At 43.8% G+C, this 25715-nt stretch overlaps 1 protein-coding gene across 8 annotated transcripts in view; it reads left to right on the top strand.

The window, feature by feature from the left end:
• Nucleotides 1–25715, top strand: part of PHACTR1 (phosphatase and actin regulator 1) — a 581745-nt gene that overhangs the window by 200459 nt on the left and 355571 nt on the right. The window lies entirely within an intron of this gene.

Below are 25715 nucleotides of genomic sequence, written 5' to 3'. Positions count from 1 at the left end.
TGATAGGATCTTTCTTTTAATTCTGAATGATCCAGATGATCTGGTAGGCTTTATCTCTGATATCTCATTAATCTGCACAATAATCTGAAGAAGAACCTGCTGTTACCCCATTTTACACATGAAGAAACTGAGTTCTAGTATTTTTTATTTATTAAATATATATTTGTAAATTTAATATGTATATTTTATTTATTAAATGACTTGCCTGGAGTTACTGAACCCAGAAGTGATGTTACATTTGCTCTGCGACCCTACCTTCCAAATCTTGATGAAATAATAGTTTCATGTTTTCCTTAGTGTTGCAAATTCCATTGTAAGTGATACACTTTAGATGTCCTACCAACACCTGCAGAGACAAGAATGCTTATGTGAATTAAAACGTTCACAGAGCAGTGGGCCTTTGGCTCAGCAGTTGAGGCTCCCACATCCCCCCATGAGTGCCTAGATTCACCTTGAGCTCTCCCTGTTCTTTCCATGTAGGCTTTTTCCTTTTGGGATATGGATGAAGCAGTGCCAACCTTTGAGTGGCCTCTTGGGCTGGACTTGCATTCCCTAGGAAGCCAGACCCCCCCCGCCCCGCCCCGAGAGAGCTCCTACATAAACTACATTAGCCCACATCTGCTGGGGCCCCAGCTGTAGCTCAGCAATTCTCTGCTCAGGTCCTGAGCCCTATCAAGGCATTAATAGACTGGGGAGGGTCTGGCTGTGTTTGTATTTAGTCCATGATGACACAGGAAGGGGAAATGAGGGTTGGTAGGTATGCTGGTTTGGCAACTTCAAATAACAAGAATTTACTCCCGGACCGTTTTACAGTCTCATGGTGGGTTATCAAGGCATGAGCAGGGCCAAGGCTCTGCAGCTTCTGGGGGCCGCTAGGGGTCCTCATCATTCCTGCCTCCTAGTAGCATCACTGTAGCCACATGGTGTCCCCCCTGGAGGTCTCCACATTAGCTCTCCCCCGTGCAGCTCTGTCTCCAGGTCTCTTCTCTCACAGGGACATCAGTCAAATTGGATTAGGACCCACCTACCCTAATGACAGCATCTTAACTTGATTACATCTGCAAAGACTCTCACATAAGCTCATGTTCATGGAGGTGGTCGTATTCACGGATGTAGTTCAACCCGAGACATTGTATTTGATTTTCCGGTGGCTCTCAGATCTGCAGCAACTTCCTGAGGCCCCCGACAAAGCATGCATTTATCATACTCGCCAGATGTGCTCAGATTCCCATGCAGTTTCTGGTGACCCTTGTGTGTGTTTGAACTGCCTTACAAGGAACTTCAAGATGTACATGGCCCCATCCCTACCTCCAGTCTCAGCTCTACTCCTCACTGGGTTGCATGCATGGCATCTTCCTCCTAGGGTTGCTATGGGGATTAAATAAGATATTAGATGCTGTGTTGGCCAGAGCAAAACCTCAATAAATATCACCACCTTATAACACTGCAAATAAGGAACCTATAGTCCAACATGTGAACAAAACACATGCATGGTTTGAAGAGTAAATAAGAATCAGGAGCTGGCATCATGGCACAGTGAGCTCGTTTAACACTTGTGATGCCAGCATCCCACATCAGAATGCTGGCTGGAGTCCCCGTTGCTTCACTTATGATCCAGCTCCCTACTAATGTGCCTGGGAAGGCAGCAGGGGATGTCCAAGTACTGGACCCTTGCCACCCATGTGAGGGATCCATATGGAATTCCAGGCTCCTGTCTTTGCCCTGGCCCAGGCTTGGCCATTTGCAGAGTAACAAGCAGATTGAAGATTCTCTCTCTCTCTCTCTCTCTCTCCCTCCCACCCACTCTCCCTCCCTTTCTGTCTTCTTCTTTATCACTTGGCCATTCAAATAAATAAATCTTTCAAAAATAAATAAATAAGAGCCAAAAGTGTGATATATACAAGGAAGTTCGTGGGAAAAATGGAATTAAATGAAGTTTATTTTATTGCAAAAAAGTTGAAATCTATGCATAAATTTTTAATAATACCAATTATCTATGAACTTTTTTTGAAGACCACTCATATACCAGTGACACAACACAAAAGTTCAGGTAAGGAAAAAGGAGGAGCATCTCAAATAGTGATTTATTGTGTTACTTCTGCGTGTGTGGGCATGGTGTGTGTTTGGGTTTGGGGGTAGTATGATAGAGGAGCAATAACCCAGAGAGTGGCATCTTTCCCAGCACTGATAAGGAACCTACACGCCTTTCTTCCTCGTGCCTGCTGTGCCTTGTGTGTGTAGCTAGACTTCTCTTAGATCTGGGCACCACACTGGGAGGTCACCCCACTGGGGTGAGATATGCCTCTTTATTTTGCTTGGAGCCTAATACCGTCACAGCCTACTCAAGCTCCCTACCCACTGAGACCATTGGTTTATGATTTCAGGTTGGGTGCTAAGTAAAATAAAATAGATAGCCCTTTGGGGAGATATGGTTGTTGAAATTGCACCAAAACAAATAAAACTCACCAAAATTCATTTTATGTGTCTTCAGGCTTTGGAGAAGAATCTCATTCACTTCAAAACAGTCCAAAGAATTGCCCACAGCCAGGTTCTGTTGATTCAGAATTAAAGTAATGGATCTGGTGCTATGCTAGCCACCCATCCCCACGTACGTTGTTAATGTGTAATCATAATTGTAGTAGTAATTGATTAATCTAGCCCGAGGCACTCAAGTGTCTGCACACAAAATTAGAATGCAATTGCAACAATAAAGGGATCAAATGAGATAATTAAAACATAAAAGATGACGATCACTACCACAGGGAATCTTTGACATGCACTGAAATAAATACTTAAATAAACAAACACTTAAATAAATACTTATTTATAAAGCATTGTTTGCAATTCCCTAAGGAGAAGGCTTAAGGCAAATAATTTGGGCAATCTGTGTACATGCAGATATCAAATGAAAGTCCTCACATGAGGACTGACTGCAATTGCAGATCCAAGAATATACTCCACAGAATATAGTTCTGATACATCTTTCTAGAAGAAAGTGAACTGGCATTAATGTCATGTTAATATTTCTCCTAGAGCAATAAATTCAAAGAAGTAGCATCTGTAGGAAACTTGGCAGGGTGAGGACAAGAAAGCAAATGGAAGCAAGTCAAAAATTAGCTCCTGGAGTGGGCGTTGTGGTGCAGCAGGTAAAGCCACTGCATCCCATATTGAAGGGCCTGGGGTGGCTCCCACCTCCTTCGCTGCTTCCAATCCAGCTTCCTACTAATGAGCTGGGGAGGCCCCAGATGATGGCCCAAGTACTTGAGATGCTGCTACCCATGTGGGAGGCCCACGTAGAGTTCCTAGCTCTTGGTTTTCGCCTGGTCCAGCCTCAGCCATTGAAAGTATTGGGAGAGTGAACAAGTGAATGGAAGATCTCCCTCTCCCTCTTTCTCAGAAACTCTGTCTTTAAAAAATAAATCTTTAAAAAAATAATAACTCCTTTGAGTCTTGGATATTACACTTACATTCACAGAATCAAAAAAGAAGGAAGAAAAAGAAACAGCCAGGTTGTCTTGAGTTCCTCCAGACAGAACAGGTTGGCCACAGTTTTCAGGGCCACGGGAGGGCTGGAGTGACTTTTTTGTCTTGGACTGACTCAGCTTTTTTCCTCTATTTTTTTCTCATTTGCTATAAAGAGGATGGAGGTGTCTTTGGATGGGTCGTATCAGAGACATTAGATTCACAGGTCTCTAACACATAAGATTTCCCTTCTTCATCATTTCCATGATGGTCTCAGGTCCTGCTCTTGTTTTGTCAAATACCCTTATTCAGCCCGTGTGCTCACTTGCTCTAGCAGAACCAGGAATAAAATGAAATTAGGACCTCGCTGATGTAAGCGATCTCAGGTCTTCCTTTGGCTCAGTCACCTCTCTGTGGTAGGCAAGCTGCATGGAGCCATAATGGAGAGAAACCCATACACAGCAGCAGCAGCGACACTGTGCTGAGAACAGTGACGATGACAATAACACTCCATGGCTACCGCCTCACTGCCACTGTCACCGGGGAAGCCCGGAGATGCTGTGGTCACTCACTTACTCTGCGCTCAGCCCAGGCTGATGGAGTGACTGTATCCCAGAGAGCCAGACAGACTCTCATCCCAGGGAGCTTGTTTTCCAGTGGAGGGAGACAGAGAGTAAACCATAAACAAGCAAGCATATGACAGTGTCAGAATCACTCCTCGGCCTTTTGGCTAAGATCAAGTATGGTCAGACTGTCGGGTGGTGGTGTGTATTCTAAAGGAAAATGAATGAGTAAGGGGTAAGGGTTACGTTTTAGAGAGTGTCACCGGGAGAAGGCCTTAGACTGTATGTGGAGCAGAAACGTGAACATCTGTCTGAGTTACCTCACTTTACTGCTCTTTAAATAGAATAACAAACTTAACATTTATGGGAAGAAAATGCAATGTGGAAGAAAAAACAGAATACTTTTCAGTGTCCTGGAAAAATACAAATAAGGTTTAGTTTTTATAAAGCACCTATAAAGTATTACTTAATCCTTACACCAAACTTTGTGAGGTAGGATTTTTTTTGTTAAACCCACTCCCCTTTTAAAAGTGAGGTTAATAAGAATCTACTACCTACAGCAAGTGGGTAGTAAGCCAGATTTAAGACCAGTTCTCCTCTGTTTTTACTTTTATTTTTTAGACAAATATATTGAAGTACAACTGCTATAACATAAAATCCACATATGTATATTAACATATATATGTACGTATATACATGTATGTATATATATAGTCACCCATGATGTTAATATGTAGCCCTGAAACCATCATTATAGTCAAGATAATGAACATATTCCTCACGCCCAGAAGTTTCCTCCTTCACTCCCTCCTACCCGTGCCTCCCATACTCCCATTTCTAAGCAACCACAGATCTGCTTTCCATCACTATAGATATGTCTGAAGTTTTTACAAATGTAAATGGAATATTTTCATTTAAAGATTATTTATTTGTTTGAAAGGCAGAGTTACAGAAAGAGAGAGAGAAAGAGCGAGTGAGCGAGCCCATCTGCCTGTTCACTCCCCAAATGCCCACAACTGCTGGAGGTAGGCCATGCCAAGGCCAGGAGCCAGGAACTCAGTCCAGGTCTCCCACATAGGTAGCAGGAATCCAATCACTTGAGCCATGAGTGCTGCCTCCCAGGGTCCACATTAGCAGGGGGCTGGAGATAGGAGCAAGAACTAAGGATCAAACCAAGGTAGCAGGCACTCTAACCAGTAGCTGAGGCCAGACGCCACCTCTGTGAGACTTCTTGCACTCAGCATAGTGACTTTCTGGTTCAACCACGTTGTCGCAGATAGCAGTGGTGCGTTCTTCTCTATTACTGTGGATATACCACAGTTTGTTTGTCTGTTCACCTGCTAATGGACAGTAGGGCCGTTGCCAGTTTTTCACTATGACAAATAGAGCTGCCGTGGGTATTCATGCACTAGTCTTTGTATTAGAGCCACACCCTTAATCAGAACATAATAGAACTTCTCTAAAGGCAGATAAAAACAGGGTGCCTAGAAGCTGCACTGTGTGGCAAAATCACACTGAACCAGAACCAAGTTCCAGATTTCAGGAGCTGTGATCCCGCCCTACTCTGAGGACGATGAGTAGCCACTGGAAAACACAGTTGTCAGCGTGGAATCACAGGAACGACTGCCTTAGATACCCTAGCACGGAAACCCTTGCTTCACACTCCCTCTCCCACGCTGACCACCCCAGTGACTGCCAACAAGACATCCATCCTCTCCAGAGCTCTTTCCTCCTCAATCAAAGCCCCGGCAGAGCCTAAGGCTGACGCATGGCTTGTCCTGATGAGAGGACAGCCTTAGATTACCCAAGTAGTTCTGTAGTCATGATAGTCATGCCATTCCTCTCCACCGTGCTGCCGAGCCCTTCTCGTCATGAGACTCACAGCATCTCAGAGCTGCAGGCACCCTAAGAGTGCACGTGAGCAGGCTTCAAACAGTTCGTGAGAAATGGACTTCAGAGATAAGTTTAGCTTGGGGTAAAACATTTTGAATTCAGGCATAAGAAGGGTCTTCAAAAATGTCATTGAAATGCATAGTAGAAGAAAACTATGCATGGCTTTCAAAATAGTCTTGCACTGAAATGAATTCATCTTTTAATTCCATTTTCCATGAACATTTTGAAGAACCGTCATACAAGCAAACTGAGGTCCAGGGAGTTGGGGGTGCCACAGTGCCCCCACCTGTCACTGGCAGAGGTGAACTCAATTCCAGGCTTTCTGACGTCAAGTATAGAACATTGCCTCCTCCGCCAAACTGTTTCTTGTTAGTTGCTCGAGTGTTTTTTCAGGCAAATGTACCGAATTAAATGAGTGCATATCTGTCCATGTGATAAAGAATGAGGGTGGCAATCATCTGTCTCTGAGTGTTTACTACATAATTTGTGATCAAATCCCAGATGCTTCAGTCCTATGGGCCCAGAGTAACACCCCACTCGCTAGGTAAGTGCTGCAAGAATGGAAACACTGGAGGGAGAGAAGCTGTGATCAGAAAGACAAATAAATGATTCATTTGCCTCCTGCTGCTAGTTTAAGTTATAATTACCCAAACTTTAAAAATAAAACCTGAACAGCATTGCTGTGTGTGCCGCAGAACGGCAGAAGCATCAGCTCGAATCACACATTGCACAACTGCTGTTTTAGGTTCAGACCAATTAAGGAAGGATTCTTGGTCCATGCATTCCTATTGCAATTAAATAACTCGCTGTGTAGGATGGACTTCGGAAGACTTCTTAAAGCCGCTTTTCAGCTTTCAGTATTAAGAGATGATTTTTTCCTTACACAGCCGTGAGAGGGTTGAGTTTGAACACGTGGGAGCCTCAGTGTATTGGTTTGGAATAACTCTTCTTGAGAACAATGTCACGAACAGGGTGACCGGCTGGAAGCAGTTCCGTGTAGGATGGCAAAATAGTCAATGGAGGTAAAACAGCTTTCTGATAGCTGACCCCAAGTCAGCTTAGTGTTGGTGGCGCACATACAGCCGTGAATGGAAGGGGGTGGGAGTTCCCAGGGAGCGTGATTGCTCGGGAGCACAGTCTCAGCCTCCCCACGTTATGTCCCGCACACAGCTCAGCCTGGCACTTGTGCTCATCTGTGCCATCTCCGTTTCTCAGCCTCCCATTCGTGGAACAGTTCTAATGCTTTACTGTGCTCACTCCACAGTATGCATCCTTTGGACAAACACAGTTGCTATCTTCTCATAAAAGACGCTAAGGCAAAAGGAGGAACACCCTGAAATGAACTTTGCGACCTTCACCCAAGGGCCTGGTGGCTTCCAAATGTCTGTGTAGACTGATTGGCCTTAGGGACTGTGACACTGTTGTAAGTGGAAGCTGAGGGGTAGCCTTTACTTGATATTGGCCCAGCAAGCACACAGTTGTCACCGTAGGCTACGCTCATTGGGCTCCCCATAGTACCGATTCAATGGCAGCCATCTTTTGCGACTGGTAAGATTCATGGTTGGATGTTGCCACCTCTCACTCACTCACTGCTTTCTGCCTCTCTGCTTGAATTTGCTTCCACCCTCAATGAGTGGGAACCACGATTTCAAGTGTAACCCTGGGGTACTGGGAAGCTACAGCATTGTGAATTATGGGTGCAGTGAAAGGCGCACCACCAACAGGATGAGTCAGGCACACAATGTGACCAGAACCCAGTTCATGTTATTAGCCAGGAACAAGCATCCAAAGACATATACAGCCTGATGTTTGTAAAGCTGAAGATATGCACATATTAGATAGAACAGTTACATGAAGGTAACTGAAGGATTGGTATATTGGGCTTTAAATCAACCATGGTTTGACCTGAATTAATTAAAATAAATTTTCTAATACAGAGAGTTCTTAGATATATTCTTTTGAAGAGTTTGTCCTCAAGGTTTCAACAACTTTGAGCGGGCTATACTGGACTCATAAACTCATTCATCCTGCTAGCACCTGACCTTATCTGCAGGGCATTTAAATGAAAGACATTAATGAGGTAATCACTCCTGTATTTATTGACATTGACTTTCCAATGCCAAATCCCATCTTTTGTTTTTTTTTTTTTTTTTTTTTTTTTTTTTTTTTTTTTTTGACAGGCAGAGTGGACAGTGAGAGAGAGAGACAGAGAGAGAAAGGTCTTCCTTTTGCCGTTGGTTCACCCTCCAATGGCCGCCGCTGCAGCCGGCGCACCGCGCTGATCCTGGCAGGAGCCAGGAGCCAGGTGCTTTTCCTGGTCTCCCATGGGGTGCAGGGCCCAAGCACCTGGGCCATCCTCCACTGCACTCCCTGGCCATAGCAGAGAGCTGGCCTGGAAGAGGGGCAACCGGGACAGAATCCGGCGCCCCAACCGGGACTAGAACCCGGTGTGCCGGCGCCGCAAGGTGGAGGATTAGCCTATTGAGCCACGGCGCCGGCTCAAATCCCATCTTTTGTAATCCATCCTTTAGTAACCAAATATTCCAACACATAAGCAACAACAAAAAGAAAAAACATATAAAGCTCAAAATGGCCAAAGCTCATTTCCCACTAAACATAGCGCTTTCCCCAATATGATTAAGTTAAATGTCTTTTGTGTAGCTAGCATTTCACTACTTTAACACTGCAGGGATATTAAGAAGTATAAACACAAGCCAAACTTACACATTTGTGAACATTTATCAGCTAACAAATGAACTAAATCCTTTAAATATGAAGATACTTCCAAAGGCTTGTGAGAAAAATAGAATTAAAGATAGGTTTATTTTGATGTAAAAAAAATGAAGAGCATCTATCATTTTTTCATAACAGTATGATGACTCCTTTTAAGCATGGATTTCAAAATTTTTGCACAAAAATAAGTCTGCTTTTAATTCCATTTCCACAAATTTTTGAGGTTCCCTTGTACACTGGTCTATTTAAATGGACCATAACCCTACATTGTACTTTTAGTTCATTCCCTGATTTAGAAGGGATGAGGTGAAGTCTTAGAGGTTACAAAACAAATTTCAGGCCACACACTGATACATGCCAGCCCTCAGATTGGAATTCACACCATCTGCCTCCAGTGCCCAAGTGTTTGGCAACAAAACTTGATTTAAGAAAGTAGCTTATGAGCTAGTGGAGAAATGAGCTGTGCACTTCAGTCTTCCTGATCCATTGTGATATAAGCACCCAGAGTTCTAGTGCTTTCATCCAAAGCTTTCCAGCAGGTGTAGATTTCTGCCTCTCAAGCACATTCAGACTTTGCAGATATGGGGAAAAAAGGTATTATTTCTTCTCAGTAAATGAAATACAGAATTACCATGTGACTCAGCAATTCCACTTCTAGGAAGATAACCGAGAGAACTGGAAAGAGTTGCTCGGGGTAGGCATTTAGCCAGTGGTTATGACACGGCGTAGGATACCCATGTCCCATATTGTGGTGCCAGGGAGAGAGTTTCACCTCCACTTCTGATCCCAGCTTCCCAACTAACATGTGGTGGCGCCAAGGAGCTGGGTTCCTGCCACCCACTTGGAAAACCCAGATTGAATTCCTGTCTCCTGGCTTTGATATGGCCCAGCTTTAGCTGTTGTAGACATTTGGGGAATATTGTAGACATTAGGCAATAGATGGAATAGTCTCTCTCTCTCCCCCAGCTCCCATCTCTCTCTCTCTCTAATAAATAAATAGAAAAAAATTACGTTCAAGCAATAACTTGTATATAAATGTGGTACATCCATATAACGGAATACTATTCAGTCATAAAAAGAGATGAAGAAATGATGCCTGGTGTAGTGTTTGAACCTTGACACTATGCTGTGAGAAAGAAGCCCAACACAAAGGTGCACATAGTGCATGGCTCCGGTGTGTGAAGTAGCCAAAGCAGAGAAATCCACGAGGCAGGAGAAGGCAGATTAGCAGCTGCCAGTGACTGGGAAAAATGGAGGAAGAATGTTGCGTGGCTGCCTATTGGGAACAGTTGGGGTTGATGGAAATGTTATGTGAGTAGTTAGTGCTGATGGGTGCACAAAATTGTGGATGTACTCAGTGCACTGAATTACACACCTTAAATCTTGTTATGTATATTTCATCCCGCCAAACAGTGTGGTGACCCTGGGGTAAGATGTACCATGTGGCGTCTTTAGGGGTTCATTGATGCCTTGGGCATATTCACTATCCTCAAAGAATTTAGAAATGCAATAGTTATTAAACTTATATGAATGTGAAAGCAGTTTACTTTAGTGACAAATGGTTCAATTGACACCTGTCAGCAGGTGGTGATTTATAGGGATTGTGTTTGTCTGGGAATTCATTGCATTTGAGATTTTACTTAACCGCCTGTCTGTGCTTCTAGCTTCCGAGTGTTCTTGCTTTTGCTGAAACAATAGAAAAATGACTGATAGAAGATGATGGTTCCGCACATTGAGATTCTAGGTCATTTTATGGGTTATTAACTTTGCCAAACTGCGTGTGGGATTAATTGGAAACAATTGCAATGTTCTCACTACATTGCACCATTTCCTTTCATTAATTAAGAGACATTAGCCTCTGCTCTATTGATGACAAAAAGGATGGCTCTTCTTTTGTTAGAAGACTGCGGCCATAGAGGAAAGGACAGGAAGTGCGCCCTGTCTGGGAACCAAGGCGGGGATGGAAGGCAGGAGTCCCAGGGTGGTGGCCACTGGGAGGCCTGCTGAGTCCAGCCCGGGTCTCCTAGGTACGCTCATTCCTCAGCTTCTCAGCCCAGTTGCAGCCTGGCCTCTCACTGCTGGTTGTCAAAAGCGAGCTGCGGAGGAATGGAAAAGCTGCTAAGGAGGATTAAATCACAATGGAATTAATTAAGAAAATCCCTTCCATTCACAGTTGCATATCCATATTTAATTCTCTCATTTAAAAAATAAATTAGAAGTAAGATTAATATGATATCTTAAAATGTGCCTAACAAAACCCTTTTTTCAAAATACATCTCCTTATTTAGGCATTTAAAATTTTTTTTAGTTTTTATTTTTATTTATCTGACAGAGACAGAGAGACAGAAAGAGAGCTTCCATCCATTGATTCACTCCCCCAAGGTCTTTGCAAGCCAGGTAGGGTGCGAGGACCGAGGAGGTCCTGGGAGTGGGCATGAGAGACGCAGGGGAGACTTCATGGTCACCTTTGGGTTGAGGTTGCTTCTGGTCTCTCAGGCATCCCCGTGTTCTCTCTGGTTTCAGCACCTTCACACAAGCAGTTGCCCCTGACTACATGGCTCTTTCCTTCCTACCCTTGACTTATGTCTCATTAACTTCTACTTCCTCAGGTCCCTGAGTAAAGCCACTTCTTCCAGGAAGCCCTCCCTAACCACTCCCCTAGACTGGTGAAGCCTTCCTGCTATGCATTGCCACAATGCAGCCTATTTCTCCTGACCACACTTTTAGCCATGGCTTGTTTATTTATCTGCCATTCAAGAAAACCTGTCAATTCAGGAGAGCAAGAACTATGTTCATCTTGCTTTCCAGAGAACGTAGCTCAGATCATTGTCCAGTGCCTGGCGTGGTACTCAAGTCAAATCTGCCAACCAACGAATAAGGGACAATTGAAGGATGAATGAGTGAAGAGGATTTGAGTAGCTCGGTGTCTGCTAATGTATATCTACTATTTTTTAAAACTTTTATTTAATAAACTTCCAAAGTACAACTTTTGAATTATAGTGGCTTCCCCCCCCCATAACCTCTCTCCCACCCACAACCATCCCATCTCCCACTCCCTCTCCCATCCCATTCTTCATCACAATTCATTTCCAATTATCTTTATATACAGAAGATCAACTTAGTATATGCTAAGTAAAGATTTCAACAGACTGCACCCACAAAGATACACAAAGTATAGAGCACTGTTTGGGTAGCAGTTTTACCGTTAGTATATCTACTATTAAACTCTAGTGCCTGAGGTTTCCCAGAAAAGAAGGATCTGATGTTTAGGAAGCATTAGGTTAAGGAAAGCTGGCCAAGGACACATTTGTTGCAGGACTTCTCAGAGCATTTGAAATGCTAATATGCCCAGAATCTCCAAGGGGAGGAGGAGATCTGTGTACTCAGAATGACTGACCATCGATTCAGTTTCTTGGTAGAACAATTCATAATATTCTGAAGACCGCATGTTTGGAAATGCCACAAAATATAAAGAAAAAGGGGGAAGACCTTGCCCAATGAGAAGATCGGCAGGTACATCTTCTTGCTAAGTAGATTGTTACATCAGAAAAAGTTGGCATCAGGAAAGGGTGCATGACAGTTAAGAAGGGACACAGTGCAAGTTCAGGAATGACCTTGAGTGCCATGTGGACAACTTGAAGGTCATGCTTTAGGGAAGCAATATCAACCTTTGAGCAAGCCAGGTTTTAGGAAGACAATTCTGACAGCAGTGTAGTCTCTAGGATCTTTCTGTAAGAGAGACCAAGGATGTGGCTTAAACAAATGGCAATTGGCATGGAAGGGAAGTCTCTAGAAAACAATATAAAAGATCAGAAGTGAGATCATCCAGCGATGAGTAAGACAGGCAGAGGGCTTAGGAGAGAACCTAACATCTAAGAAGTAGATAAAATGAAGAAAAGACAAAGAGACAAGAAATACAGCTAAATAAAGCCAAAATAAGTAATACTGTGGAAGCCAAAAGAAGAATTACAATGTGGGTCCAAAGTGGCAGGGGCTCAGAGGACTAGAAAAAGGTTTCATCTATAGTGCAATGGTGTTAGGTGTTCCATGGAGCTACCCAAGATCATTGATATCATCTTGGAATATTCTAGCCCCTACATAAAGGAAGGAAAGTTCCTAAGTTACCACACTGCCAGCCAAGCTTTGTCTGCCTGGGTACTGGCTACTGCTCTGTCTCCTGAGCTACGTAGATACAACCTTCTGCATACCTAGTCCTTCACTCAGGCTTTCCAAATATGACCTTCCCAACTATGTTTGTTGTTCTATTTCTGTGTTGACACTATTTGCCTGGTGATTTGCCTCTCACTGTACAGTAAAGTGGCTTGCCACAGAAGGTTCAATAAGGTTGTTTAAAAAAAAAAAGATACAAAGATACAGAAAATGAAATTACTCTTTCTGAATGAGTAATGAATAGAATTAATGACTTGGAGGGAAATCTAAATCAAATGTAGTGAGACTTTACAAAATAGTTGAAAATTTGTTTTTAAAGCATCCATGTGGGAGCCAGACACTCCTGGGTTTGTATCTTGACACTGGTTCTTACATGTCATATGAGATTTGGGAATGAAATATATATACACACATCCCCAAGTACCATGGTGAGCAGTATTCTTACATTATTAATTCATTTAATCCTCACAATGACCCTAAGGAAAACAAGAGACAGAGAAGTTTAAGCAATTTAAATATGTAGCAAATGGCAGGCGGGTTCAAATCCAGGATGATTTGATGACAAAGCAGTTTCTTTCTCCCAGTCTGAAAACTTCACAAGTGCAGAATTCACATCTGTTTTATCCCAGGACCTACAAATATGTAGCAAGAGTTTAATCACTACAAAGTACTTCAAAAGCTTCATGGAAAAATTGAATTCAAGGATAAGTTTATTTTGGTTCAAAGCTTTTTTTAAATCCATGCGAAGTTTTTCATCATGTGCATTTTCCATCAATGTTTTGAAAACCTATTATATGCATGAATTTCAAAATTTTTTGCACCAAAACGAGCTTATCTTTTTAATTAGGTTATTTGGTTTTTTTTACACACAATATCTGTACATGCTTATGGGGTACAGTGTAATATTTTGATACATGCATACATTTCAGTGATCAAATTAGGATAATTGGCATCCATCACTTCATATATTCAAGATTTCTTTGTAGTGTGAACATTCAGAAGTCTTTCTTCTAGCTATTTAAAAATATACATTATATTATTGTTAACTATTGTTACCCTACTGTACAATGGAACACCAGAAGGATTATTTTTACAATAAGAAAATAATACTTTTTATTTCAATGAAAGTAAACCTTTCTGAAGCTTAATTTTTTTATTTTTAAGCATTATTTTTTAGAAACAATTAACTTTGAAGAACTCAAGAATGATACATCTTTTGCAAGCACTTAGACATAACTATAGCTTATGAGTCATAAGAATATCCTCCACTTACTGCACTAAAACAAAGTAAATCTTTAAGAACAAGTTTTACTATTAACTCTCGTAATCCAATTTGTTGAGGACAGAGGTCCTACATGGGAAATTAGTGCACAGTAACTCCTATTGTTAATTTAACAATTAACAGTCTTACATATGACATCAGTGACCACCATAGGCTCTTGACATGAGCTGCTGAGGCTATGGAAGCCTTTTTTTTTTACTTTCTTTTTTTTTTTTTTTTTTTTTGACAGGCAGAGTTATACAGTGAGAGAAAGACAGAGAAAAAGGTCTTCCTGCTGTTGGTTCACCCCCCAAATGGCCGCTACGGCCAGTGTGCTGCGGCCAGCACGCTGCGCTGATCCAAAGCCAGGAGCCAGGTGCTTCCTCCTGGTCTCCCATGTGGGTGCAGGGCCCAAGCACTTGGGCCATCCTCCAATGCCTTCCCAGGCCACAGCAGAGAGCTGGACTAGAAGAGGAGCAACCGGGACAGAATCTGGTGCCCCAACCAGGACTAGAACCCTGGGTGCCGGTGCTTCAGGCAAAGGATTAGCCAAGTGAACCACGGCACCAGCGTATGGAAGCCTTTTGAATCCACAAATTCCTTCGGTATTTAGACAAGGCCATAAGCAAAGTGGAAGCTCTCTCTTCCCTTCAGAGAAAAGTACATCCTATTTTGATAGCCCCTTCTTTCCACTGGGGTCTCATCCACAGAGGTCCTTCATGTAGGACACTTTCTGCCACAATGTCTTGGCTTTCCATGCCTGAAATGTTCTTGTGGGCTTTTCAGCCAGACCAGAATGCCTTAAGGACTGATTCTGATGTCAGAGTTCTACTTAAAGCACTGGTCATTCTATGAGTCAGTTGTATGGACTGCTTCCCATGTTGGAACATTCACTCCTTTTTAATTCTATCTAGTATCATTACCAAACACTTAATCCTATTTATATGATCACTTTAATGCTTAATCCTATGTATATGATCACTTTAATATTTAATCCTATCCATATGCTCACTTTAACACTTAAAATGCTCTTGAAAAACTGGGCTAGTCAGTGATAACGACTGAGACACTTGGGGAGCTCCGGAGTTGAGTGAAAGCCAACTGTGCATACAGAGCAGCTAAGACAGATTGGAAGTTGAAATCACTCATGGTGAAGACATGAGCATGTAGGATACGACATGTGGTTGTGCTGAGTATGGGTTTAAGGGAAAGTGTCTAAATGGAAGGAAGTGTCATTAAGGAAAGAAGGAGGAGTATTCCAGCCAGCTCTAAGGCCTCAGAGCTACTTTAATGATTAGATTAGGGTTGTTGCTGTTGGCCACGGCAGTGGTGGTGGTAACAACAAGTGGTATCCAAGATGTGTGTCTCCTCTACAGCAGTCATGGTACTGAGTGCTCGACATGAGCTGCCTCATGGGTCATTGGTTCCGACAATAATCCTCTGACCTAGGCATCATGTTTATGCCCTGATTGGACACGTGGACTTGTCAAAGGACACATGGCTGAAGTCATAGCAATCAAGATTGAAAGCCTGATCCTCCCTAGGCTCTGAGCCCTATATTACATTTCTCTAGGAGTGTGACATGGAGGCCATAGCTCTCTTCCAGTTAGGTTTTGTTGTGTGTCCATTGTCTATATTTCGTTGATGTGAGTAGGTCGCTCTTATGTTCTGAAATATTTTAATATTTGATAATTTTTGATATATTAAATTTTGCTTCTAAGCCATTAATATCTGTTCCCTTGTTTGTGTGGAAACCCTCAAAAACATTTTGAAATAAAATGTAGCAAGCCTGTCTGATGATTGGATCAGAGCCCTAAAATAGTCAGGTGCTACAGGAAATAAAAAAATTGGTTCCTGTTCCCTAGGAATTCCACCAAAGTGGAGATACAATCTGTGCCCATGGAACACCCAGGTGCACTCAGCAAGCAGTAACCTAGGGGCTCTGTACTGTAGCACAGGCATCCTCCTCCCCATGTAAGCGTTCAACGGAAAGGGAGACTAAACAACCCAAATCCACTGGGGTTGTTTGGGAAGCTTCCTGGAAGAGATGAGCCTCCGGGCATACCTGTAAACATGGTATAGACCTAAACTAGCCAAAAAGATAAGTAGGTTGGAGATGGTATTCCAGCCAGCAAGGGGTCTGAATCCAGCAACTATGCAGACGCTACTTAAAGTAAATTTTAAAAATATGCAAGGTACTTTAAAAAGTTTGTAGAAAATGGAATTTTAAAAAGTGTATTTTGGTGGAAGAAGGTGTTGAAATCCATGCATTTTCTTTTTCAAAACACGCATTTCTGTGAACTTTTTGAAGCCCCCTTGAATATAAACACCAATGTAAAACATGCCTAAAAAGTATGACATTTCAACCAAAATGGTTTGATAAGTTTAAGTATAAAAGAAAATCACTTCTGTGCCCTGAAAAGAAATCAATTTGGATCAGTGACTGAGTTTTCTCTCATCTTCACATGCACACAAGTACCTGGTACTCTGGAGCCAAGTAAGACTCAGGAGGAAGAAGGCGGCTCAGTACCTGGAAATGGATTCGCCATACTCCATGGCCGACAGAATGACGTCTTACATACCCTCTCTGTCTCATACCCAACCTCCAATCTTTTTTCAAAATTATTTATTGTTTATTTGTTGTTTATTTGGGAAACAGAGACAGACCAGTAAGGAGAGCTTCCATCCACTGGCTCACTTTGCAGATACCTATACAAGCTGGGAGTGGGCCAGGCCAAAGCTGGGAGCTCAGAGCTCAATCCAGGTCTCCCCAATGGGTGGCAGGAACCCAATTCCTTGTGCTGTCACTGCTAACTCTCAAGGTCTGCATTAGCAGAAAGATGAAATCAGTAGCAGAGCTGGAACTCGAATCTAGAAACTCCAAGATGCGATGTGGGTGTCTCAATCAGTGGTTTAACCACTGGCTCAATTCTCTTTAACTGCATAAACAAAATCACCCAACAGCTGCCTAAAACAATATTCACTTTATAATTTTTGTTGGTTTCTGTGGATCAGTAATCCAGGAAGAGTACAGCTGAGTGATTCTGGCTTCAGTTTCTCATCAGCTTGTAGTTCAGACAGTAACTGTAGGGAGTGAGGTTTGATACTTGGGAATTCTCCTTATGGTCTCTCCACAAAGGATGGTTGGGCTCCCTCCCAGTATGGCGGCCTCAGCACAGTGTCTGTGGCTTACCTGTCAGCTGAAGGCTTCAAGAGTGAGTAGCCCAATTAATTGAGTAGCTGTCACATTACCTTTGATGATGGAGCCTTCCATCCCCACAGTCACATCTACCACATTGGCTACTAGTGAGTTCCAAACCCACTTGTATTTGGAAAGTAAGAGGAATTAGGGCCCACCCCTTGACTGTGATATTGGGCACACAGCTATATCAATCTTTGGAAAATACAATAGGGGGCTGGCAGTGTAACCAGTAACACTGCCACCTACTGCAGTGGCATCCCATATGTCCCAGCTGCTCAACTTTCAATCCAGCTCCCTGCTAATGTACCTGGGCAGGCAGTGGAGGATGGCTCAAGTGTTTGGGCCCCTGAGCCCATGTGGGAGTCCAGGAAGAAGCTCCTGGTTCCTAGCCTCGGCCAGGCTTAGCCCCAGCCATTGTGGCCATTTGGGTAGGGAACCAGCAGAGATGGAAGATTCTCTCTCTCTCCTTTTCTCTCCCTCCCTCTCTCTCTCTCCCTCCCTCTCTCCCTCCCTTTCTCTCTAGAACTCTGCCTTTCAAATAAATAGAATAAATCTTTAAAAAAAATACAACCTGCCACATGGAGTTTTGGTGACAGAAAAGGGAGAGACACATACAGGAGGGTTTAACTATTTGCTGGGGACATCATTTTAGTTTCCGTGAATGAATTCTATAAAAAGAGCTCTGTGAGGTAAAAGGGAGGCTTGGAACAATCAGGCCAAGGTCATTCAGCACCTCTCAGACACCCCGGAAACTTGATGGATGCTTCACAAACATCACCGCAGCTCTTCCATCAAGTTTACTAAACCAGAGCTGACGAAGCTGCCTGCCTTCGCAGGTGGCACAAACAGAATCAGACCCCAGGTCTCTCACTCCTGCACCTGCTGCCTTTTACAACCCCATCCTTTTGCCCCATTCCAAGGGCTACTGAGTTTCCCTTCTTGCATCTTGGGTCCTCCTCGAGTTTCCACTCTGTGTGGACCAAGTCATGACATGAACTCCACACAGTTCTTTGAAGAGGATTGAAAGGAGCGATGAAACTGCCTAGCCCTGTGGGAAACTGCCTTTTGTTGCTCTCCCACAGTGAAGCTGTCATACAGATATGATGCTGAGCTGGCTCCAAAGCAATCTGAAAAATGGCTTCTGAGATTGGCAGTGGCATTGAGCTGGCAGGGAGTGAGGTAATAGCTGCTCTGTTGCAGAGGGTGCCAGAGGCCTCAGATCTCTTTCCTGTCAGGCTCTGCCTTCGTTCTGGGAACTCGGTGTGTCACAGCCTCCTCTGCTCTGAACCCCAGCCTTTCTTGTTTATGGTATCGCAGACCTTCCGAGGGAGAGCAGAACTGAGTTTAGCAGCCTGGTAACTTCCATGAAGCTTTGGCAAGAAGAGTGCTATACTGACAGCGATATTTAGTGGGCCAGTAGGAGTTAAATTTAAAAATTATTTTAAATATAATAAGTGGACAGGGAGAATTAAACAAAGAGGGAGGAAGGACAAGGAAAGGAGATGAGAAAGGAGGATGGAAAAGCAAAGAAAGGAAGGAAGACAGAGATTGTGGAAGTCAATACATTCAACATCTTCTTTTAAGGATTTATTTATTTGAAGGCAGAGTTACAGAGGGAGGGAGGAAAGGAGGGAGGGGAGAGAGAGAGAAGGGGGGGAGACAGAGAGAGAGAGAGAGAGAGAGAGAGAGAGAGAGAGAGAGAGAAATCTTCCTTCTGTTGGTTCACTCCTCAAATGACTGCAATAGCCCAGGCTGGGTCAGGTTGAACCAGGAGCCAGGAACTCCATCTGGGTCTTTTGCGTAGATGGTGGAACCCAAGCCTGGGGCCATCCTCTGCTGCTTTCCCAGGTGCATTAGAGGGAGCTGGATTGGAAGTGGAGCAGCCAGAACTAGAACTGGTGCTCATTTGGGATGCCAGCATCACAGGTGCAGCTTAACCCACTGCACCACAACACCAGCCCCCAAATTCAGTATCTTAACACTGCCAATAGCAAATCGGATAGAAAGAAGGTGGAGTGTTGCCAACACTTTATTATGATCATAGAGTATCTGATGATACTGATATTAAGTATCTTCCATTGATTGATACCCACATTAGTCAATTACTGCACCAAGCACTTTCTAGGCAACCTTGTGTAGCACCCACAATGATCCTCAGTACCTTCCTCTCCTTTCTACAGATGAGGACACACAGGCTCAGAGCATCTAAGTGCTTGCGCAGCAGAGACAGCCTGCTCTGTGCAATGTCTTGGAAAGGCAGGTGCTTGTGACCCTGGGCTGATCCCAGGAACACACCTGACACAGAAGCCCCTTCCTGGTCAAGCCCCTAGGAGCTGACACTCTCCCAGGACTTAGGGTCTCCTCCAGCCCCAGCTAGACCTGCTAACATAGTCCTTGACCAGATCTGAGACTGTCCCACTGTCACGTGCCTCCAGGAACCCCATCAGTAAGTCTTCTCTTGATGGCAAGGCTATTGCACTGTCTCTGTAGGTGAACATATGCATTTATTGTGTGACGCACCAAGCGTATTTTCTTCATTCCATTTTCAACAAGAATGTGTTGAGCCCTTAGTACATGCACTGCTATTTAGAGAGTGGGATTGTGGAAATAAACAGAGAAGATAATGACTACTCTTGGGCAACTGACAACCTAGTAAGGGAAAAAATGTATATATTGTACCGAAGCCCAGTGAGCACAACCATAGACCCCCATGATCAGGACCTTCTTGGTCCCTTCATTTTTATTATTTTTAAAAGATTTATTATATTAATTTGAAAGCCAGAGTTACACAGAGGCAGAGGCGGAGAGAGAGAAAGAGAGGTCTTCCATCTGCTGATTCAGTCCCCAAATGTCCACAATGGCTGGAGCTGGGCCGATCTGAAGCCAGGAGCTAGGAGCTTCTTCCAGATCTCCCACACGGGTGCCAGGGCCCAAACACTTGGGCCATCTTCCACTGCTTTCGCAGGCCACAGCAGAAAGCTGGAGCAGAAGTGGAGCAGCCAGGACTCAAACTGGCACCTGTATGGGATGCCGGCACGCAGGCAGCGACTTTACCCCCAATACCACAGCACTAGCCCCTACTCTTCATTTTTTTTAAATGGGCTATCTTTATTAGAGCAATTTTAGGTTCATAGCAACATTGCAAGGAAGGTACAGAAACTTCTTGGTGATCCCGTCTCCCCACGCACCACAGCCTCCCCATCAGTGTCCCCCACTGCCATGGAGCACCAGCACATCAGGTAGCACCTAACTAAGGTCCATTTCCCTGTTTAGGTTCACTCTGGTGTTGTACATTCTGTAGAGTCAGCCAAATGCAAGAAATAAATGCAAGGTTGCACTATCGTATGGAATAGATTCATTGCTCTGAAACTCCATGCTCTGCCCATTCAACCCTACCTACACCTAACACCGACCATGTTGCTGTCTCCATAGTGCCATCTTTTCCAGATCATTGTATGTTTGGACTCAAACAGTGCGTGGCCTTTTCAGTTTGACTTTCTTTTTGCTTAGTAATTGGCATCTAAGATTCCTACAGTTTTCATGGCCTGACCACTCATTCTTTCTCATGCTGAATGATGGTCCATTGTGTGGATGGACCACAGCTTACTTACCACTTACAGAAGGATATCTCAACTTCATCCAAGTTTTGGCAATTGTGAATAAAGCTCCTGTGTACAGATTTTTGTGTGGATGCCAGGTTTTCAGCTCCTTTGAGTGTGCAGGACTTCTGAGCTGCGTGGTAACAGTATTTTATAAGAAATTAGCTTTTCCCAAGACACTGCACTATTTTTCATATTCCCCTCTCCGGCAATGGATGAGAGTTGCTGTTACTTCACATCCTTGCCAGGGTTTGGTGTTGGTCCCTCCATTTTTTAAAGCTCGAATAAGCTGAATCAGGTAGAATTATAAATGAAGCCAAAAATGACTCTGAGCCACAAAACCAAAAGTCACATCTGTGATATCCACATGGCAGCTTCTTCTTCCCCTTTCTCGTGCTGACAACCTCACACTCTACCTGAGACGCTGTGAAGCTGGCTTTTCTGTTTTCCCAGTGCAGTGGAAATTAGAAACTTTAAAGGGGTAGAGATATTAAAAGTATAAAACAAAAGACTTTCATAGATAAGTTTATAGATAAGTTAGCAAATAAGCCTGTAATCCTGTACCCTTGAAGCATACTTGCATATCAACTTATCAACACTGGTATTTATAAAAATGACTTTAACACAACTGTATTTAAGATACCATATCTACTACAAATTAGGGACATTGTAAGTCCCTAGCTTATAGATTTATTGTCAGAACTTAGCACAGAGTCTGATACATAATAAGTGCAGATAAGTATTGTCTACTATGTGATGACAACAGTGATGATGGTGATGGTGATGATGGTGATGGTGATGATGGTGATGGTGATGATGGTGGTGATGGGGATGGTGATGATGGTGATGGTGGTGATGGTGATGGTGGTGATGATAGTGATGATGGTGATGATGGGGATGGTGGTGATGGGGATGGTGATGATGGTGATGATGGCGATGATGGTGATGATGGTGATGGTGATGATGGTGATGGTGGTGATGGGGATGGTGATGATGGTGGTGATGGGGATGGTGATGATGGTGATGATGATGGTGATGGGGATGGTGATGATGGTGATGGTGGTGATGGTGATGGTGGTGATGATAGTGATGATGGTGATGGTGGTGATGGTGGTGATGGGGATGGTGATGATGGTGATGATGGTGATGATGATGGTGATGGTGATGATGGTGATGGTGGTGATGGGGATGGTGATGATGGGGATGGTGGTGATGATAGTGATGATGGTGATGGTGGTGATGGGGATGGTGACGATGGTGATGACAGTGATGGTGATTATGGTGATGATGGTGATGGTGGTGATGGGGATGGTGATGATGGTGATGGGGATGATGGGGATGATGGTGATGGTAGTGATGGTGATGGTGATGATGGTGATGGTGATGGTAGTAATGGTGATGGTGATGGTGATGGTGATGATGGTGATGGTGATGATGGTGATGATGGTGGTGATGGGGATGGTGGTGATGATGGCGATGATGGTGATGATGGTGATGGTGATGATGGTGATGATAGTGATGATGGTGATGGTGATGGTGGTGATGATAGTGATGATGGTGATGGTGGTGATGGGGATGGTGATGGTGGTGATGGGTATGGTGATGATGGTGATGGTGATGGTGATGATGGAGATGATAGTGATGGTGATGATGGTGATGGTGGTGATGGGGATGGTGATGATGGTGATGATAGTGATTGTGATGATTGTGATGGTAGTGATGGTGAAGATAGTGATGGTGATGATGGAGATGGTGATGGTGATAATGGTGATGTACTAAGTCATTAGAGAGTCAGAAGGGGAGAGATGAAAAGGAGAGATTGTTCGAATTCCTCAGGCATTTACTGAGATGCTCTACGTCCCAGTGTGAAATGAGGAGGTGGTTATTTTCCATCTTACATGATTATAGCAGATTGTGATATATGTTGGAATATATCTGTTGTCGGGTGGGGAGTAGGTAGACATTTGGTGAAGTGGTTAAGAAGGGCTCTTTGAAATCCTGCATCCCAGAGTTCAAGTCCCTGCTCTGCTTTCAGTTCCAGCTTCCTGCTCATGTGCACCTTAAGTAGCCCTAGGAAGCCCCTCGTCACCTACATGGGACACCCAGTCTGAGTTCCAGACTCCTGGCTTTGGCTTGTCCCAGGCCCAACTGTTGTGGGTTTTGAGAGAGTGGACTAGCAAGTGGAAGCTCTATCTGTGTGTGTATGTCTCTGCCTTTCAAATAAATAAATAAATGAAAAAATGTTTAAAAGAAAGAATACATTTGTCAATAAACGTAGTATGATGACATAATTGAGTAGTTTGTTGATTTTGACTGCAAGATTAAGGAAAGCAAGAGTAAGTAGTTGAGCTGGACTTGAAGGATTTTTGCTATTTAGTAGGGCATAGGAAGGACATTTGAGGCAGAGGAAACAGAGTTTAAAAAAGACAGAGTTGGCCGGCGCCGCGGCTCACTAGGCTAATCCTCTGCCTAGCGGCGCCGGCACACCGGGTTCTAGTCCTGGTTGGGGCGCCGGATTCTGTCCCGGTAGCCCCTCTTCCAGGCCAACTCTCTGCTGTGGCCAGGGAGTGCAGTGGAGGATGGCCCAGGTGCTTGGGCCCTGCACCCCATGGGAGACCAGGAAAAAGCACCTGGCTCCTGGCTCCTGCCATTGGATCAGCGCAGTGCGCCGGCCGTGGCGGCCATTGGAGGGTGAACCAATGGCAAAGGAAGACCTTTCTCTCTGTCTCTCTCTCTCACTGTCCACTCTGCCTGTCAAAAAAAAAAAAAAAAAAAAAAGAGAGAGTCCTGGAAACCATACCACAGTCAAGCATCTGGACCAAGAAGAATCAAAAAACGTGCAGCCAAGAAGTGAGCTGGAGAGCTCCTTGAGGCCGTCTTGTGATCACCAGTGCATCGTGGGAGGGAGTATGGATTTTATCCACAGGGCTGCGGGCTGTTATTAAAAGCTTTAAGCATGAAGAAATCTCTGCTTCTCACTGCAGCTCACACAGAAGGCAGGGGAGGAAAGAACCTGAATGGGTAGAAAGCAGAGGCCAGGAGATCCGGCGGGGGTGCTTGTGACGGTTTGGGTTGGGGCTGTGGCCCTGAAGCTTGAGCAAAGGTACTGGGGAGACGAGATAAGGAGATCAGACTAAGCTGGGGAAGGGGCAGAGAGAGGCCAGGGAGAAGGTAGACTTGGGTGTGACCGAAGGCCCTAACCTGAGCAATTGGAACATTGCAGAACAGGAACTTTTTAGACAAAGCCAAGATTTATTCTTTAATCTTCATGATCCTCTGGTGGCATGAAAGAAACTGAATCTTTAATACTATTTCAATTCCAAGCTTGTTTGATATTTTCTTCCTCCATCCGAGAGGACAACACTTGAATTATGCCACAGGGCTAGAACCAAATGAAGGCAATTTATTTTTCTAAAATGTATAAGTTAGAATAGACAAATATGATCTCAAAGAACAAATTCTAGCTCCATCACGGCCTAGTATAATCTTGGACTGGGCCATCTAATGTGATGGCCACTCATCACCTATGACTACTAAGCATGTGGAATGTGGCTTGTCCTTGCTGAACTGTGCTATGTAAAACAGATGTCTGAATTCAGAGAGCTAATGCCAAAGAAATGCAAAATGTTGTGTTTCAGCTTAAATACTGAGATGACAATATTCTGGATATATTGATTAAGTAAGCTATATCACAAAAATAATTTCATCATTTACATTTTAATGTGACCACTAGAAAATACAAAATTACACACGTGGTTCACATTCTATTTCTATTGGACTGTGCTGGTCTAGGGAATTTGAATTTTGCAGTGCCCGTATTTAATGACTCTGTACAGACAATCAGTGTATTCTTTAGTATTGTTCCTTTTCCCATTACTGGGGAAGGTGTCACCACCTGATGTTTTCTGATGCCTTCCTATGGGTCCTTATTAAGAAAGAAATAGTTACCATAGCAACTGCCACAACACCTTGTGTGTATTTACTATGCCCTGAGGGAAAGGCATAAACGGACATCCATCCATCATAAAGGTTTATACACCTATATTTTTATCATATGCATCTGGATCTTCCTTCGCAAATCAGAGCAAAGGATTGAGAATAGGAAACCTGACTTCTGATTCCTTCCCATGCCCCCGGCTTCTTAAGATCCGTGTAAGAAAAACAGAAATTAGTCCAGGTCCATCTCAGAGGGGTAGGAAGAGAGAAGGTTTTACAAAGTATTTCCAAAGCGATTCGTAGGGCACGGTATCCATCTACTATCACATACAGATTGTGTACTCCTTATCCAAAGTGCTGGGACCAGAAGTGTTTCAGATTGGGGCATTTCCATATACATAATGTTATATCTTGGGGCTGGGACCCAGTCTGAACACGAAATTCACTTATGCTTCATAAATACCTTATACGTATAGCCTACAGTCAATTTACGTGATATTTTTAATGATTGTGTGTATGAAACAGTGTCATAATATGGAGTGTTCCACGTGTGGCACCATGTTAACAAGCAAAGCGTTTCAGCTCGGTGTACTTCAGATTTTTGGTAAAGGAGGCTCAGCCTGTGTTTCCGTGGGATCATGGCATCTAACACGACGTAGACCTCGGGGACAGGCAGGTGAGTGAATGCAGAGGGGAGAAAGGAGTCAGACCAGGAAGATCCAGAAGGCTGGCCAGCGTCAGCAGGTGTCATGGCGGACAGTAAGAATCCTTACTCCTGGCTGGGAAAAGGCTGGGAGCCCAGAGCCCATGTGCCTTTGTTCATCTTGGCTTTGACTTGGAAAAAAACCAAACAGGCTGGGGTTTTTGATGTGACCCTCGTGTTTCCAGGTGCTTTA

This window comes from Oryctolagus cuniculus, chromosome 5 (assembly GCF_051225735.1).
Source record: "Oryctolagus cuniculus isolate XC-2025 breed Fujian yellow rabbit chromosome 5, ASM5122573v1, whole genome shotgun sequence".
Taxonomy (NCBI): Eukaryota; Metazoa; Chordata; class Mammalia; order Lagomorpha; family Leporidae; genus Oryctolagus; species Oryctolagus cuniculus.
The sequence above is the reverse complement of the archived record's forward strand: the minus strand, read 5'-3'. Positions and strand labels throughout refer to the sequence as shown.